Source organism: Hemicordylus capensis, chromosome 5 (genome assembly GCF_027244095.1).
Source record: "Hemicordylus capensis ecotype Gifberg chromosome 5, rHemCap1.1.pri, whole genome shotgun sequence".
NCBI classification, from domain to species: domain Eukaryota; kingdom Metazoa; phylum Chordata; class Lepidosauria; order Squamata; family Cordylidae; genus Hemicordylus; species Hemicordylus capensis.
Window position 1 is genome coordinate 176947168 of NC_069661.1, and position 5026 is coordinate 176952193.

The window sequence follows — 5026 nt, forward strand, 5'->3', positions numbered from 1 at the left end:
TCACGTGACTCCCCATTGCCCCCTGCCCAGCCCCAAGGCCCCTCAGCCACTTGCCCTGTTCGCCGTCTCTCCAGCTTGTTCTCCTGGCCGGCAATCGAGCAGCAGACATGCTGCAAAGAGCTCCTTTTCTCCCGCCTCTCAGCTGATCGGCGGGTGGGCGGGGCTTCCATGGAGGTCTGGTGTAGGCCTCTGTGAAGCCTGAACTCGAGTAGGGCCCAAGCCAGCCAGGAAGGAGGAGGCAGCCAGAGAGGCCTCCACTGTTCTCTGCAGCAGAAGACCCCCTGCTGCCAGGTAGAGTGTGAACTCCTTTTTGTGGTTACCTTCCCCACCCCCACCCGGATATATAGGGATCTGCTTGCCATAGGGCTTTGATATGGGGGGGAGGGACTGAGAAGTCTCTGAATATTTATTTTTAAACAGCTTGGAAAATTTGCTGGCTTAAAAAAAACTATCTAAAATAAGTGGCTTGTTTCATGGCAGAAAATTACAAAAACTTCTGGAAGAAACAGTATTATATTTATTTTATTCATTCATTTATAAATGCACTTATGTTCAAGTTGTTTTGCAACCCAGAAGGTCTGAGTGAGAACTGTGAAGCATGTCTTCTGCTTTTATTTTATTTTATTTTTCTTGTGTGTGAACTGCTCCCCAATAACTTGCAGGGACTTCAGGGTAAATCTGGCCAACATGTGAATGCAGCACCTCCATTCCAGAGGAGAGGTGTCTTAAAGGGCTTTAAAAGCCTCCTGTGAAAAACCTCCTGCAATCAAACTTGACTGAATTTGTTCAGAATTCTGAGAAAACAAACATAGGCTCACCCTGCATGGTTGAAAGTCTCCTTTGCTAATCTGCAGCGAGGGGCCCATTTTAATCATTCATCTTTCTAGTGTGTTCTAGGCATTAAAAGTAAAACAAATGTATAGTACTCAATGTATATCACTGTATATTGTGACGTGTGCGTGTGTGTATTCAGTGAAATGTATTTCCAGGCAGCATACTTATTTTGGAATATCAGACTTAAATCCTTGGGGGCCTGGGGTGTGCGGAGGCCCTGGACTTTGAGTGGGGGGGCCCCATTTTAAAATCTTGTCTCTGGGCCCACTCCAACCTTGCTACGCCCCTGCTGTGACCCTCTTCACTTTTACAAAGGTAAATGCTTTTATTCAGGCAAAAGGAGGGAGAAGTGAGAGGGGAGGGATCACTTTAATGAAAGGAAGAAATGTGGTGAGGAAACTGTAGATTTTTTTAAAAAAATCAGCCAAGCTTAAGGGTTTTGAAGTTTAAACTTCAGTGGGTTGCTATTGTGACACTTGATCCTATTAATGTTTACTTGGATGTATGTTCTGCTGTAGTCAATGAGTTTTCTCTCAGACAAATGTGTTTAAGTTTGCACTCATGCAGCCCATATACTAAGGTTTACTGAATGAGTTTCATTAGGTTCAATTGGACTAACACTCTAAAGTGGTAATAGGAATAATATGCTTAATTTTTCCATCCCAATCAATGTACCTTGAAAAGGCTTAACCTTGACTACATTGTACTCTCAGTTTGTATGGCTTTCTAATTCCAGATAACTGGGCAAAGAGTCACTTTTTAAAATCATGGCCCTCCTATATTTAGTAGGAGGAAAACAATTGTCTCTAATCTGACCAGCACAGCATCTCTCCAGTTGCTGGTGTTTGCTTGTTTGCTTGTTAAATATTTTGTGTCCTTTTGATACAGGGGACATTTTTCCCCTACAACTTCTGCTATGTAAACCACCTTGAAACCTGTTTTTGTTAAAAAGTAGTATACAAATATTTTTAATAATAATGGTCGATTCCTATTTGTAATATTTTGTTCAGATGTCATAGTCACAATGAAGTACAGAATCTAGTTTATTTAATGGAAGAATTGTACATGCAGTTTGTATGCATTTTTCCTGCAGCTGTCTGCCTTTATTTTGAATAGGCGAACATTGGGCACAGTGGGGCCTCTGAAGAAATCAATTAGAAGGCTCTTTAATCTTCTGTGTTCTTCATTTATGTCAAATATATCCCCCGCAAATATCAACATGGGTTTTGTTCCTTCAAGGCACTTGCTCTTCTTGATATCTCCAAGAGCTACAAACTTCTCAATGCCCAGTTCAACCATATCTAGGACATGATAGTCATACATGTGACCTATTATCAGATTATTAGGCCTCTTCTTGTTATGTGATCCAAACAGGAAAAAAGAAGAGTCTGATTTCCAAGAACTTGTATTCTTGGGGGGGGGGGGGATTCCAGGGATGTTTGATCTTCAAAGGGTCTTGTAATATAGATAGATAGATAGATAGATAGATAGATAGATAGATAGATAGTACAGCAAAGGGCTTTTTCAAAGCATAAATGTCTTTAAGTGCTTCAGTTACTGTTAAATTTGCATTGCCACATTTTATTAGCATAGCATTCTTTGTATTTACTGAGAACTTTGGTTCTCTCTTCTCAAGAAACCTTTTGGCCCTCTTCATTTTCGGCTTTCTGATAGGAAAAAAGTTCCAAACAACCCAGTCAAGGCAACATAGCCATTCACATGACATCAGCTTCCCCTAAACATCGTACTTACACCCTTATTCTGAATAAAATAAAATAAAAATCTAACAGATTTTGGAGGCTTCAGATCAAATTAAAGTGCATTTGAGAGAGAGAGAGAGAGAGAGAGAGAGAGAGAGAGACCCTTCTTGAACTGTTATCCAAAGGAAAACAAAATCTGAAGTGGGTACATGTGGATTTGAAGCCTAGTAGGCTGGGGCAAACAGTAAGAACATGTTTTTATGACTTCCATTAGCAAAGCTTCAAAATATTGAATGGAGAACTTCAGCTAGTACTTACAGTGTTTATCTAGTCTTGTAGAGTTGAAGCCTTTCAGAGAAAATCAACAATACTCGGCATGAAATCCACTCTGTATTAGAGTCCTGCATGGAGAAAGATAAATAGCTACACATGGTTTTTGTAAAGTATGGTATTGGTGATAGCAAAGTGAGAATCCTCCTCATTCCACACCTTCCAATGCATTCCCTTCTTTGTTATTTTTCCACAGCAGCTAGACTTCCTTAAAACTGACTGAGGCCCGATGCATACATTACATTAACAGTATTGAAGCTGCCTCCATGCAACAGTGAGCCATATAGAAGGAGTCACAATAGTAACAGGTAAGGCAAGTCTGAGGGCCAAATTGCACATTAAGTTAGAATGCATAGCTGGTTCTTTTTAATGGCAGCTTCCCTCCAAAGTGAATCAGCTTAGGGAGAGATTTTCATTGAGGCTGCTCCCCACCTTGGAGACATGGATTAGAACCACAATTGTAGTGTGCAGGAAGTGTGCATTTAGCCCATTTAATCCTAATCCATAACCCTATCTATGGATGTTTTAACTTGGTTGTGGACCGCCTGGAAGTTTTTCACACCTGGCTTTTAGTTCACATCTCCTCTGGAATGGAGGTGTGCGTTCACATATCAGCCAAATTTACCCCAAAGTCCTTACGCACTATCAGGGAGCACTTCACACACAATTCGGGTTTTTCATCATGCATTAGAGCGTGTAGCCTGATTTATATCCAGGGTAGAAAAATCTACTTTTTGTCTGGGTTTTGGGGGCAGCTTTGAACTCACTGCAAAGCCTCACAGAACACCTGCAGTAAAGCCTGCTGTCTGGGAAAGCTTCTGGAGACAATGGTTACAGGTAGTATAAAAGTTACATCGAATAAATGAATGAATGAATGAATGAATGAATTTTCAGGTCTACTCTACCCTCACAAAATTGTGTCCAATCTTTATTTTACAATAATATAATTAAATACATTCAAACCATATTAAAACCACTTAAAGACATTTTTAAAGTGATGTGTATATGTTTGTATGGTCAGTAGGAGAGCCAATTGGGATGAGGAGATTTTATCGGTTCTGGGTGGGGTTGCACTCCCCTTAGAAGAGCAAGTGCTCAGCTTGGGGATACTGCTGGACCTGGCTCTGTTTTTGGAAACTCCGGTGACCAGGGGTGCCTTTGCACAGCTTCGGGTAGTGTGCCATCTGTGTCCCTTTCTTGAGAAGGCAGATCTGGACACTGTTACCCACCCCTTAGCCATGTCATGGCTGGATTACTGTAATGTGTTCTATGCGAGGCTGCCCCTGAAGAATATTTGGAAACTGAAGCTAGTGCAAAATGCGGCAGCTAGGATGTTATGCAGAGCTGCCTGCTGGGACCATATTATCTCCATTTTGAAAGGGCTACATTGGCTACCAATCTGTTTCCAGAGGTGCTGGTTTTGACCTTTAAAGCCATTTAGGATGGTTTGGGCCCTGGATACCTGAAGGACCACCTGCTCCCAAGGGTTCATCAGAGGGGGCCCTGCTCCATGAGTCAACGAGGGAAGCCTGCCTGCCATGTATGCGGGACAGGACCTTCTCAATCATTGCCCCCAGACTTTGGAATGCTCTACTGGTGAGCATCTGCTTTCCAGTCTCCATCACTATTTTTAGAAAGCAAGTAAAATCTTGGCTTTTTTACCCAGGCTTTTTAATGAGTGTTTTGTTTGCTGCTGCTTTGTATCTTATGGTTATGTTGTTCATGTTTTTTCAACTTTTAATTAGATTTGTATTTTTATATTTTATTTTATTATTGTGTCATTTTAATGGTTGAATTAAAATATTGTTATATTGTTGAATGCTTTGCAAACTGCCTTGAGATTATTTTAATGAAAGGTGGTATAGAAATTTAAAAATAAATAAATAAAATAGAATTTGTGTTATGGGTAATGGTACAAGTAGCTTTTCATACCACTGTGACTTCCTGTAAGTTCTCTCAGCTATGCTCCAAGTTGTTTTTCCCTGCCTTTGGCCTCCTTTAGCACCAACTGCAGTACCTAATGTATCTAGCAGAGTGACCTGCATTTTAAAAATTGTCTCTGTTCATTGAGATTTGAGACAAATGCCCAATGAGGTTCATCATAGCTTCCTAATAAAGACTGTTTTTCCTTGATAACTTCCACAGAAGAATCATTGGTGGGT

General features: G+C 40.8%; 1 pseudogene; it reads right to left on the bottom strand.

Moving 5' to 3' along the window:
- Positions 1-1881: 1881 nt before the first annotated feature.
- On the bottom strand, positions 1882-2560 carry LOC128327426 (ribosome production factor 2 homolog; annotated as a pseudogene).
- Between the last annotated feature and the right edge of the window lie 2466 nt (positions 2561-5026).